Raw genomic sequence first — 14261 nt, forward strand, 5'->3', positions numbered from 1 at the left:
TAAAAATAACAAACAAGGGCTGGTGAGATGGCTCAGCGGTTAAAAGCACTGACTGCTCTTCCAGAAGTCCTGAGTTCAATTCCCAGCAACCACATGGTGGCTCACAACTATCTGTAATGAGATCCGATGCCCTCATTCTGGTATGTCTAAAGACAGCTACAGTGTGCCCATATAAATAAAATAAATAAATAAAATCTTTTTAAAAAATAACAAACAAAATTTTCTTTTTTTAAAAGATATATTTATTTTATGTATGGAGTACATTGTAGCTTCAGACATACCAAAAGAAGGCATCAGATCTTATTACAGATGGTTGTGAGCCACCATGTGGTTGCTGGAGATTGAACTCAGGACCTCTGGAAGAGCAGTCAGCGCTCTTAACCACTGAGCCATCTCTCCAGCCCCACAAAATTTTCTTAAAAGATCCTAGACCCTGAAAACTCAACCCCTTAGACAAAATGAGGTAAGTGATTGTGGATCTCTAGAAACATCCATACCATTCCCTCATCCTTGACCTCATGCCACTAACAGAGTATGACAGATGCCCAAACTATTCTGGTCTAACTGCCTAGTACACTAACTACCCAGGTCAATGAGCACTTGAAGCACGAGGTGGTGAACCATTTTCCTTTCCCGAGGTCCAGCCTACTCCAGTGTGTGCATCTGAGATCGTCCAATAGCACGGCCCAGAAGTTATTGGAAGACTCTTTGACGTGTGTTCAAGTCAAACCGCTTTGGGATTCCTTGCTGTCCCTGTGATGATTTTGTAGAGACTAGGGAGAAAATGGGAGAACCCGTTCAGGACTGTCCAAGTCGGGGCCTGAGCAAAGCTCAGATCTACAGCCTACAGTCCCATTTCCCTTTGTTTCCATAAGAAGTCGGCACTAGATCAGACTGCTGACATTTGTCCATAACTATTGTCTGGAAGCTAAGACCTCAGAGCCAATAGAAGTGGCATCTAGGAGGTCCAGAACCACACGTTTAGAACCTTTTCCTCCTCGGTTTCCCCACCCCCACCCACCTCTTCCACTGAAGCAACAGAATGGTCTCTCTAGTCAGAGCTCCTGCCTCTGACTCTGTCTTTGGTCCACAATACAATAGCTAAGATACAAAGGTTACATGAAGGGTGAATGAAATATTAGTGTTCAAAGGATGAATTAGTGACTCCTGCTATGGCCTAGGAGCCCCAAAGACTCTATGCTAAAGTGATTCCATCCACATGTCTAGAGTGGGTGGATCTGGAAAAGGGCCTGCTCACGAGCGGGGGCTGTTTTAAAGGGGGATGAGCAATGTTACAGGATTAGATGGTGATGATGGTTACACAGCTCTGTCAACAGCCAAAAAGCCCTTATATACTCAAAAGGGGTAGACTTAGTGGTATTTGGATTCTGTATCAACAACAAAGATAAGAAACCAGAAGTGAGGCGGTTCCATATTCCTATTATCCTGGAAAAAGATGGGATGATTCAAGCCGGCTATGTGGCTACTGCAGCTACAGATGGGGAACGAACTCTTTGTCATCGGCCTTTACAGCCCCAAGGAGCTTACAGCAGCCTAGAAGCTCCCCCATCGTGAATGCCCAGGCTACTGTTAGCCCTCTAGAGACAACACAGTTTGGGATTCTTGGTCTTCTAGCTCTTCTGCTCCTAACTTTCCCAGAGACACTTGGGGTTCTACTTTTTTTTTTAAAGACACATGTGTTTGTATACGTGCAGGTGTATGTGTATTCACAGATGTGTAGGACATGGGACAACCTTGGATGTCATCCTCAGTAACACTGCCTGCCTCCTTTAAGACAGGAGGATCTCTTACTGGCTCTGACTTCCCCAGTCAGGCTAAGCTGACTGATTGACTGGTGAACCAAAGGGGTTCTCCTGCCTCTACCTCCCCATGCTGGGATAATGTCCATGCCCACCCAGCATCTTTATGTGGAATCTGGGGACTAAACTTAGGTCCTCATGCTTGCAAGACAAGTGCTTTACCACCTGAGTGAGTATCTCCCACCCCCATCCCACCCCCACCCCACCCCCACCTGACCCCAGTCTCCACCCCCCCCCACCCAACCCCCCCATCCCAGTCCCCGAACTCTATTTTTAATGCACCCCTTCTTTTGTAGTGAGTTCCTAAAATTGCCTAATCACCTTCGAGATCCTTACACCACCCCTTATTGTTTTGCTGTGTTTTGTTTTTCAAAACAGGGTCTCATGTTCAAAACTAAACTTCTGATATTCTTGCCTCTACCTCTTGAATGTGAGTATTATAGGTGTTTCCCACCACACGCGTTTCATGTTGTGATTAAGCCCGTGGCTTCATGCATTCTGGGCAAGAACTCAAATGAGTTACATCCTCAGCCCTCGCCCAGACAACAGTGAGGTTTGTACTGTGGCTAGGTAGGCAATGTAACAGCAGCAACTAGCGAACACACATGAAGAAGTTTGTGACTTTTTCCTTTGCTCAAGATCATTTTTAGCCAGGTATGATGGCTTCTACCTGTAATCCTGGCATTTGGGTGGCTGAGCCAAGAAGATTGCTATGAGTTCAAGGCCAGCCTGAGCTACTTCATAAGTTCCAGATGTGCTTTGAAATACATTGTAGACATCATCTCAAATGGGCAGAGGAAAATGTTGATCTTTGACTAAGAAGCTGGCATTTAAGCATTAAGAGAGTGAAACCACTCCTCATACAGAAGCATGCACTGAGCCCAGGGAGGCCTGAGAAGGGGCAAGGTCACTTTTTCCAAAGGTGGGAATTTCTAGATGCCTATCGCTTCAGGATCCAGGAGGAACTATGTTGGCAGAACCTTCTTTTGGTCTCCCTTACAAGAAGAGGAGAACAATGCCTTTGCCTTCAATCCCTTCTTCCTCTGACATGCCCCTGGGACAACACATCAGGATCCTGGCAATGGCGGCACACAAGCTGCGCTGCTGTGGTAATGCTCTAGCTTCTGAAGGATACCCTGGCCTTCCCTGCCTCCTGACTCTGTGTTCTTGCCCACATCCCTGGCCTCTTAGGAAGAAGGCCTATAAGATTAAACCACTTCCCAAGCTGATGGCTAACCAAAGGCAGGCTAGAATCCCATCTCAGTTCTCAAGATGGGAGTCCTTCTGGCCTTCTGATGGGGGTCGGGGGTGGGGTGCTTGTTGCTGGGGAGAGAGAAAGCATGGAGAATGACTGGTAATAGACATGGAACTTCTTGTAGGTGATGAAAATGTTTCCAAAACAACAACAAACTTTCCCAACAGAGTTCCTATGTCCTAAAGAGGGAGACCCAGCCGATCCCTGGTCAGTCTTGCTTTGATATTTTTGTTCTTTCTTAGCCTAGTTTGTTCCAGGGTGGGTGGTGGCAGAAACAGCAATGAGCCAACGGTTACTGATGCCTCAGTCTTCCCCAGATGAGGTATTGGTATATGTCAGGCTGGGACACTGATCTCACCCAGCCTGCCTATGCAACCCCAGACTATGTACCAAGCTGTTCCTAAACCCAGAGGCTAACAGTGTCGCTGAGCTGAGGCAGCATAACGCTCTTCCATGATGCAGATGGAGAAGTTCATACTTGGAGGAATCAGAGGCCAGAGAGACAGCTCAGCGGTGAAGATGGTCCAAATTCGACACCCAGCCTCCACATGTTTGTAACTCCAGTTCCAGGAGAGCCACACCTTCCTCTGGCCTCCTCTAGCACCAGACACCCACGTGGTGCACAGACATATATATATAGACAAAACACCTATACACGTAAAAAATAAATAATTTTTAAGAGCTTTGGTTTGACAAGCCAACAGATGTGTATTTAAATCCCAGCTGTACAGCTTTGGAAGGAAGAAAATCTGTTCACTTTTCTGAACCTGTTTCCTCAGTTGCAAACTGGAGTTAATGACTTATTGGGGAGAAAATATTCTCAAGAGGGTAGTAACAGCTGTAGTAGTATTAAGAGGCTCAGTGGGATGGAAGTACAAGAGCTCAGCATAGCTCCTAGCAGACAGCAAACCCTTACAAAGAGGTAAATAGGATTGGTGGGATGGTTCAGTGGGTGGAGGTGCTTGCCACCAAGCCTGACAAGGAGTTCAATGCCTGAGATCCAATGTGAGGAGAGGAGAGAACCAACTCCTAAAAGCAGTCCTCTGACTTTCAGTTGTGTGCTGTATCATGTGTTGTGCACACAAATAAATGTCATATAAGTTGTATTTTAAAAAAAGCTACCATCTTCTCCAACACTACCTCTAAATCCAAAACTCTGAGAACTCTCTGATCAATTCTCCAGAGATCATGTTGTTGCTCTCTTACTGAGCCCACAGTTCTGGGACCAAGCACTAAGGCCTCCATAATAGAGTTTACTCATTCATGAAAACGTAGGACCATTGACTAAGCTCCAAGACTGCTTGCAGAACTGTGGTCTAGGTAAGGAATTACAAGTGGCTATTACAAGGGAAGAATGTTCCAGAGCACAGAAGACTGCCTGGGAGACAATGAGAGCTTGAAGAACTCACAGGAGTTTCCTGAGGCAGAGGAAGCACATGGAAAGGCAGACACATGGAAAAGCATGGGGTCTTTGGAAGATGGGGGTAAGGTGGGAGTATCTGAATTACTAGAACCTTCCATAGAAGTAGAAGGAGGTCAGAACAGATGGCTCAGCAGATAAAGATGAAATCTTGCTGCCAACCCTAGAACCCATGGCAGAAGGAGAGAAGCAACTCTGTAAGTTGGCCTATATGTGTACACACACACACACACACACACACACACACACACACACACACCCATGCACCCACACACACACACACACAGAGAGAGAGACAGAGAGAGACAGAGACAGAGAGAGACAGAGAGAGAGAGAGAGAGGCATGCACTCGAACATATTAGATAGACAGATGATAGATACGTGATAGAGATAAATGATAGACAGACAGACAGATGAAGCCTTTTTTTTTTTTTTTAAAGCAGAAGGTTAGTCTAGAAGGATGTTACAATCCCATGCCTGCTGAAAGATTTGACTTTAATCCTGGAGTCGAGTGAGCAGTGCAAATCTCTAAGCCTGCAAAGGGGATTCATATTTTCTTGGGTTTTATTTGTTTTTTTTTTGTTGTTGTTTTGTTTTGTTTTTTAGAAGTTTTGACTCTAGCTGCTTACAATGATTATAGCATGAGCCCTACTTTGGGAATGGAGAACAGTGCCCCAGTCCATCAGAGCAACAGCTCTGAAAGAGACCCCAGTCTCGGGAACAATCCGTTTCCTTTCCTCTTTTCAAAAAAGGTTTTACATGTTTTACTCATTTTATACGTATGTATTCTGCCTGCGTGTATGCCTGGCCACGCCTTCATGCCTGGAGCCGGAATAGACCAGAAGAGGGCGTCAGATCCAAGGAGCCAGAGTTAGAGGCAGTTGAGAGCTTCCCTGTAACTGGGAATTAAACCCGGGTCCTCTGGTCCTGGAGCCAGTGCTCTAAACCACTGCCTTATCACTCCAGCCTTGGAATATGCTTTTAATTCACCCAATTTTCACAGTGGTTCTCAAAATTTTAGAATTTCTGCTTTAATACAGCAGCTGAGGTAAGGTCTGTCCGGGTCATTATTTCTACCATTCAAAACTAGTGTTGATCTCAGACTAAAAAACTGAATTCCACCTAATTCCTGGCTTTGGGCAGGGAAGGTTCTGCTCTTTCATGCTTCCTTTCTCTGACTAGGTAGAACACCCCCAGCCAAAACCTTCCCAGCGTCATGGTGGCGCTGTCCCTGGTCACTGTCCCATTAGATTTGCCCGGCATCATTGGAGTCAACAGATTTGGCTTCAGATTCTGGTTTGACCACTTAGTTAGCCTTGCTGAACTCTGATTTCCTCCTCTGCAAATGGAATGTCCCCATGTCTGAGTCACAGAGCAGCAGACAGGTGTCCTTTTTCCAATGTACTCATTTATGGTTCACAACCCACAGCAAATGAATCTTAACAACCTGACACTCTGGTGCTAAGTGATGCCTGTGATGTCCCCCCACTGTGTGGGACCCAGGGATGAAACTCAGGTTGTCAGGCTTGGCAGCAAATGCCTCTGGAGCCATCTTGCCTCTTTTGCATCCTGAGATGCCACAGTTGAAGAAGCATAGGTGTTCCTTCCTTCATAATTTCATGAATAGACAATTCATTCTTTTTTTTAATGTCTTAAAGACATCAGCATAAAATGTCTTCCTGTCTTTATTAAGCTGTGAACTTTTAACCTTTTGCTCAGAGAGAATTTCATGGCTTTTCTTCAATCTAGAGAAATTTCCAGCCACCACTGTACTGAGAGCCGCCTGGACACAGACACTGCACTACCACAACAGTGGATCTGATAACCAAGACAGCTAAATAACTAACGGGCGGGTAGTCCATACAGTGTGGATACTCTGGACAAAGACATGATTCGTGTTCTAGGCAGGACTGAGTGGGACAGCATAAGGCTTTATCATGCTATCATGCTACCAAAACTGTGCGAAATTTAAAACTTACCAATTGGGGCTGGAGAGATGGAGCAGTGTTTAAGACCCAGGTTTGATTCCCAGAACCTCCATGGAGACTCACAGCCATCCATAACTCCAGTTCCAAGGGAACTGAAACTCGTTGGCCTTCTCAGGCACCCCATGCATGTGGTATCTAGACATATGTGTGGGCAAAACACCAATCCGCATCAAATAATAAAATAATTTAAAAAATAAATAAAACGCGGGGATTGTCTGTTTCTGAAATGTTTCCACTTGGTACTTTATGACTGTAATAACTGGTAGACTATGAGACCGGGGCTAAGAAGAGTAGGGTACCTTGTTTCTCATGCTGGATAACAAGATCCCAGGAACAAGAAGAGTACAGGCTGTGATGCTTGCTGGTGGGATCAGTCCTTCACAAACCCCACTCTCTGTCATCTGTGTCTACTCTGTGGTTTGTGGGCCACATGCAACCAGGAATAGCTATACATGCAGCCTAGTTCAAAATCCCAAATGTACTTTAACATTATGAATGTGTGTTGCATGTCTCTCAAACACATGCTGTGTGGATGACAATGCCATATCAGGACAGGTAAGGGTTGAACATAGAAGTTGTCCTGCCGTTCAGCCCTCTATGACACAGGCTCAAACCCAGTTGTGGGGAAAGTGTTCTCCAAGTATGTCTTGAACATAGTACCCTGAGATCTATAACTGAAGCCCCAGGCCTCCGATGACAGCAGCCACATGCCAGTCTTAAGATATCGAAGAAATGATATTGGGCGTGATGCTATACACCTTTTAATTCCAGGACTCAGAAGGCAGAGGCAAATGGATCTCTGAGTATAGGCCAGCCTAGACTACAGAGCCAGCTGGAGCTACATAGTAAGACCCTGTCCAAAAAAAAGGGGGTTGCTGGACAGAGGGGGAGATGGGAGAGACAGGAAACGACCAAAGACCACAGCATTCTCCCTTCCTGCCAAGCAGAGGTGGGCTCCCATTGTTCTAGGAAGGCTGAGTTTGGATAGATGCTGGAGGGAGACTAAGAGTCCATAGTTTCAAAAGGTCCATGACTCCTTGTTAAGAGTCCAAAGTTAGGACTGTGTAGGAGCCCAGGTCTCCTTTGTCCTAACTCTGCTTGATTCTAAGGATCCTCCCACAGGAACTGGGAATCCCATTCAGCCTTTGGAGACATGTCAAGGCAACTCAGTGTCTGTTAAGCACAATTGTTTATGTGACAAGATTCAGTGGTTCGGCCATGGAAAGGGTCCCTGCTGGCTTCCTGACTACCAAGGTACCTCTCCCTGCTGTCTTTGTACCTAGGGTAGAAATTGAACCTGATCCACTCAGTTCCCTAGAGGTTTTCTCCCAGGGGCTCAATTCATGTCGTGTAAATTCTGCTGAGCCCTGTTGTTAGCATTTTATATATGATATGTTCTCTTTCTGGCACTCCACGGTGGGTAGATACTATGGTGAACCCTGCTACATATAAGGAGACTGAGCCTCATTGGGTGAAATAACTTTCACAGGGCCATAGAACCCAAGTAAAGAAACGAGCACTCTGGGGTTCCTCTGCCTGTTTCCACAGTTTGAAAGGAAAGAAAGGCCTTACCTTGACGTTAACCAGGCCTCTAGGGCTCTAGAGCAGTGATTTCAACTCGGCAGAAGAGCCATTAGTCCTGTATACTCAGAAAGCCCTGCTGGATAAGGTATTACCCGGCTAGGTCAATCACCTGTGGCCAATTGCCTATGCCCTCTGGGCCTCAGTTTTCCCGTCAGTAAAATGCGGTGGGACTGTTGCCTAGATCACAGACATGAGCCACATGAGCCACATGCCTGGCACTTGTTGGGCCTTCGGTAAACTGAGAGTTTAGATGTCGACTCTGGCTCCCTTTCCTGATCGCCTACCATAGGACCCTGAGTTCCTGGCTGGCCCTTCCCTTCAGGTTAACAGCAGCCCATTATAGTAAGTGGAAGCAGCTGGAAAGTATGGGGGGTGGGAACCAGGGAGGAGAGGGGACAGCTTGAGTGACTGCAGGCCAACCCTGAAGGCCTCCTGGGGGATATTGGCCGTGGTCACAGGTGTACCAATTACTCTCCCCTAGAAGCAAGACTTACTCCCCACTGTCTCGGCCCTGACCTTGGTTCTGCAGGAGGCAGGGGCAGCACAACTGCCTGGTCGTTTGTCTTCAGGGTTTCATGGCCTCTCTGAGGCTTCCAGCGCTTTGCAGGATTTCTCTCCCTTTCCAGCCACTCCCCAGCTAAGGAGCCTCTTCTTGGCAGCTCGAGTTTCATGCCTGGGAGCTTTGCTCCAAGTGGAAGTTTCTGGTTGGGATAATACCTAGGTGTTCGTGGTCAGCACAGGAAGAGTCAGAGGCTGCTCTGGGAACATTTCTGCTAGCCCAGGTGCTCTGAGGAAAGCTGGGGGGTTTCACTTGTCATCCTGAAGGCGCCTTCTCCTTTGGGACCTAAGAATGCCCCTGAATGGCCCAGAACCCACCCACCCACCTCTGCCTCGCTGGAGGGTCCTCTGCATCACTTCCTGAATACCCGGAAGAACCCTGAAGGGCTCAGTCTTGCCTTCTCCTCTTGCCACACACAGCTGTACCTCAAGAACACTGGAAGGACCTCTATACTGCCAAGGCAGACATTAGAACCATATTACAAGATACCTTTCCAGTCTAGGTTTGCCTCCTGTGGAGAGGACGGTTTCTATTGCTGGAAAAAACCCACAAAATTCTAACTTTTAAAATTATACTCACTTATTTAACATGTGCACAGGCGCACCATGGCACTGGTAGATGTCAGAGGACAACTTGTAGGGCTTGGTTCTCCCACCATGTAGGGCCTGGAATTGAACATGGGGAGTCAGGCTTGGTGACATGCACGCACCTTTACCTGCTGAGCTGTCTCACTGGTCCTCTCTCTCTCTCTCTCTCTCTCTCTCTCTCTCTCTCTCTCTCTCTCTCTCTCTCTTCAATCCTGATTTATTGGCACAGGTTGGGCTCAGAGTCACTATCTAGCCAAGGATAACCATGAAGTTTTCATCCTCCCTCTTCTGCCTCTCGGGTGGTAGGATTGACAGCTGTGTGTCACCGTGCCCAGCTGTATGCAATGCTGGGAACTTGTGCCTGAGCCGTACACATACAAGGCAGCACTCCACTGACATGTGACCTAGCCAAGTCCTTCCCTTTCTAGACAAGAAAACCAACGTTACAGAAAAGATGAAAGTTGTCAGCGTACAACACATGTAACCTCAGGCCACTGAGACAGGAGGATCTCAAATTCGAGGCCACCTTGGCTTACCCGGTGAGTTCCAGGCCTACAAAGACCCTGTCTCCTCAAACCAAATCAAAAATGGAAAATGGAAGGAAGGAGGAAAAGACGAACTCCTTGAGACTCTCAGAGCTACTTAACTCTTACGTCCTGTCTTCTCTGTGACCACTTCAGTGATTCAGACAAGCAGGGTACCTGGTGCTGGTGTATGAGCTACCCAGACTGTTGCCACTGTCGTGTGACCACTACAGGTTTACTAGTTTGGGAGCCCAGTGGGGACCTTGCCTTACTGACCCCATCCCTCCAGCAGTGAGAGTCAAACTGAACCTGAGCTGCTGAGCTGAGCTGAGCTGAGCTGAGCTGGGATGGACTGCCTCCAGCAGAGCCAACATGGGGCTTCCTTCTTTCACTGGATTCTGCCGAGCGCCTTCCTTCCCAGCCCTCCTTCCTCATCCAGCCCCTCCCTTTCCTGTCTTAACCTCTTGGGTCCATCCACACTGTCCTTAAAGTTTCTCTCCTCCCTATTTTTTCCCCCAACTCCAGGCAACTCAGACTTAACCTCCCCATCTCTCCTGTGCTTTTCGGAGAGTCAGAGGGAGAAGTTGTAAGATTGGCTCAGAGGAGCAAGATGTACGGGCTTATGCCCCAGCCTAAGAACGAGCAGGAGAACTGTCTCCCAATCACCACATCTGAACCTCTTGCTTCTGCCGAGGGTCCAGGCAGAAACACCCCTGCTTGAGTAAATGCAAGGTTGAAAGAGAGGCTAGGCATCCTGGGCACATAGAAACTTGCCCTTGATCTTCTCCAGCTTCTGGGTGACCGCAGGCCCTCGGGCTACTGAACTGTTTCCCAAGAAAGCAGCCTCCTTGGAGACACAATGCAGCTTCTTATTGTACCATTGAGTGGTATCAATTTGCAAGCCTGAGTCCTTACTCAGGTGGCCCAGCTCCTATCCCAGAATCCCTCCCCACAGAGGCCACTGTTCCAAGGAGTGACATCCTAAAGCACCTGCTGGACACTTCCCCTACTCACACAAACATTGATCCTGACAACTCTAATCAGATCCAGGATCTTTCCATCCCCTGGTCTCTCAGGCCTATCTCTCAGACCAGCTGTTCTCAACCTTTGGTTTGCAAGCCCTTTGGAGGTCAAATAACTTTTCACAGGAATCGTATATCAAATATTCTGCATATCAGATATTTACACTACAACAGTAGCAAAATTACAGTCACAGTAGCAACAAAATAAATTTATAGTTGGGGATCACCACAGCATGAGGAACTGTATTAAAGGGTGGCAACATTAGGAAGGCTGAGGCTGTCTCAGGCTCCCCAATCTAAGTTAACTTTAGAAATTCCAGATACCACAAACTTAGGCTCTGTCCCGTCCTCTCACTCAGCACAGACCCTGGCCCTTTTTGTGCTTGAGTCATTTGGCTCATTTGGTCTCCTGGTTCTTAGTCAGATGCTTGACTAACAAACCACACCTCACTTGTGGGTAGCCATGAAGCCACTCTCCCTCCCTGGGCTGCTACATTCCCTGCACAGGAAGCTCTGCTGGCAGCTCAGGATCTGAACCTCCAACTTTCCCCTGGGAGGATCAGGACCAGTTTTAAGGAAGTGTCTGGAACCTGAGCCCAAGCCCAGCCTCCACTGACCTGCCAGTTCTATCAGGACAGGCATCAGCAGGTCCTCCACAGTGGATTAGCCACCATGAATGTTTCATGGGCTCGCTCTTAGGCACTGTGTAGAAGGTAGTGACTCCAGGGAAGGCTGTAGAAGAAACCGAAGGAGGCAGGGCAGGAGTCAAGTTGGAAGGGTGCAGTATAGCCCAGGTATTTGTTAGGATGAGACACAGGATTTCTTTTGTGAAGAAAGATATCGTAGGATTTGATGGTGTTTGTCAAATTTAAGTGGTTGAAGCTGAAGCCTTTGTCCAAGGTCAAGTGATCCATTCCAGACTGGAAAGGAAGAGAGAGGGGGGGGAGGATAAATAGGTGATAGATGATAGATGACAGATGATAGATAGATGTTAAATAAATAGATAAATGATAGGTAGATAGATAGGTAGATAGGTAGATAGATAGATGATAGCTAGCTAGCTAGATGATAGATAGATGGATGGATAGATAAATAGATGATAGATGGATGGATGGATAGATAGATGGAAGGATGGATAGATGATAGATAGCTAGATGATAGGTAGATAGATGATAGACAGATAGATGATAGGTAGATGATAAATGATAGATAAATAGATATAGATAGATAGATAGATAGATAGATAGATAGATGATAGATTGGTAGATAAGGCTGGATGTGGTGCATACCTTTAAACCCAGAACCCAGGAAACAGAGGCAAGTGGATCTCTGTGAGTTTGAGGACAATGGTATACATAAAGAGTTCTAGGCCAGTTGGGGCTACATAGTGAGACCCTTTCTAAAAGAGTAATTTTTTTAATAAAGAAAAGAAAAAATTGAAATTATTAAATTAGAGGACATACCGTGAGGTCCATCACGGTGGAGGTTCTTGGGACCATGGACATTTGGGGGACTGCTCTGTCTTGAGTTCAGGTCCCAGACATTTCCCTAAAGTCTCCCATGTGTACATTCAGACAGAGGGACAGATGTAATCTGGTGGTAACCCTGGTCATTTCTCCCCTTGAAAGTCACTGACCTGTTCCCCACACAGCTGCCTTGGGTCTCAGGACAGGGTGTCCAGGCTGCTGGTGGACGTTATGGATTCTCCCAGGCTCTCTTGCAGGCTGAAGGTTCTGTCATCCTCTGGCTTCATGCTCAGGGATTTCCCAGAGGGAGGGGCAGGTTGCCTGAAGCTTCCTCCAGGCTTCTCCTGCATATCTCAAAGTAGCACCCAGGCCCTTCCAGTTAGGTCCTACCCTTGAGCCATCTGATCTTTAACCAGGCCAGGATCTGGGAGCCAGGCCAGGATCCCCAAATGTCAGCGCAAAGGACCAGGCTCAGCAGGGAATAGTGCCTGACACTCCTCCCGTGGACAGCCAAGCGAGGAAGGGAAACAAGTGTTTCCCCAGTCAACCCAGGGCTCCCTCTTGTTTCTTACTAAGGGATAGAGTCCAGGCCTTGCTCAGTATCTGCCAACCAGTGGGAGGGGCTCACAAGCGATCAGCTCTGGGCCTGTCCAGACAGACAGTTACTTCTTGGGATGCAGAGAGACCCAGATGGGGAGGAGAGCAACCAAAAGGACCTTCTTGGCACAACCTTCCACAATAACATGGGACTTGGGGATCCCCCTGGGGTTCCTGCCAGCTCCCCATCTGTCTCCCCACCACTTACTCCTCCTCTCTGCTCAGCTCTCTCTGGCTTTTAATTCCCCATTCACCATCTTTACTGAAGCCCCTTGGTTGCTATGGAAACCCAATGCAACCAAGGAAGCAGAATTTGGAGGGGTTCTGAGACTTCCAGCCCAGTAGATCCTGCTTTGATCTCCATGTGTCCAAGCTTAGGGAACATTTATCGTGCCTTTGGAAAATGGGTCTGTGGTCTCCTTTAGTTAAACCATAAAGGTGTGAACCAGGTACAGTGGCTCACAGCTATAATCCCAACTTTCAGTAAACTGAGGTAGGAAGATTGTCAACAGTTCAAGGCTAGCCTGGGCTAGGTTGTGAATTCTATGTCGGCCCAATCTTGTCTCAAATAAGTAAAATAATAATAAATAAATAAATAAATAAATAAATAAATAAATAGGTAGCATATTTTAGATGGGCTAGGTGGTCAGCATTTGCTGCCAGCAATGCTGTGCCTGGCGTTGCCTTAGGCAATGAGCAAGTTACACCAAGGTTCTTGCCCTTTGGGAAGGTACAGCTAGACAGACCAGGTACACAGAAACCAAGAAAATGCCAGAGAGTGGGGAGACTAACATAGAGAATATGGCAGGCCTTGGTGGTGCCAGGCCTGTTGCTGGTTAGCTTGTATCAACTTGACAGAAATGCAGGTCACCTGGGAAGAAGGGTAAGGCATTGTCTCCATCCTACTGCCCTTGTCTGCTTGTCTGAAGGGAATTTTCTTGATTGGTGATTGATTGATGTGGAAGGCCCAGCTCACTGTGGGCAGGGCTGCCCTTAGGCAGGAGGTCCGGAGTTGTATAAAAAAGCAAACTGATCAAGCCACGGGGAGAAAGCCAGTGAGCAGCACTCCTCCGGGGTCTCTGCTTCAGTTTCTGCCTCTGGGTTACTGACTTAAGCCCTTGCCTTGACTTCCCTCAATGATGGATTAGAGCCTGTAAGCCAAACAAACGTCCCTTCCAACCCCAAGCTGCTTTTAGTCAGCTGCTTTTATCACAGCAACAGAGTAGGACGACTGTAAACCTTATTACTTGGGAGCTGAGGCAAAAGGATTTCAAACTCAAGGTCTTATGGATCTTGAGGGAGTTCAAGGCCAGCCTAGGCATCTTAGTAAGACTCTTTTCCCAATAGCTGTGCCATGGTTAAGTATGTAAACTCTCGTTTCCAAAAAAACAAGACAACAAGACACTTGTCTTTAATCACAGCATGTGAAAGGCAGACAG

At 47.2% G+C, this 14261-nt stretch overlaps 1 long non-coding RNA gene across 4 annotated transcripts; it reads right to left on the bottom strand.

Annotated features, from left to right (window-relative positions):
• Window positions 1–219: 219 nt before the first annotated feature.
• LOC102550220 (uncharacterized) lies at window positions 220–13332 on the bottom strand. Of its 4 annotated transcripts, none has more exons than XR_005499707.2 (5): window positions 13031–13132; window positions 12396–12569; window positions 11377–11679; window positions 9206–9291; window positions 220–773 (listed from the first exon to the last, which is right to left on the bottom strand). It is a non-coding gene; the product is annotated as an uncharacterized LOC102550220 (long non-coding RNA). The 4 variants fall into 4 exon arrangements; XR_005499708.2 differs by having other exon boundaries at window positions 12396–12577; window positions 13031–13113; XR_005499709.2 differs by having other exon boundaries at window positions 11377–11491; window positions 12396–13332.
• Between the last annotated feature and the right edge of the window lie 929 nt (window positions 13333–14261).

This window comes from Rattus norvegicus, chromosome 1 (genome assembly GCF_036323735.1).
Source record: "Rattus norvegicus strain BN/NHsdMcwi chromosome 1, GRCr8, whole genome shotgun sequence".
Classification (NCBI taxonomy): domain Eukaryota; kingdom Metazoa; phylum Chordata; class Mammalia; order Rodentia; family Muridae; genus Rattus; species Rattus norvegicus.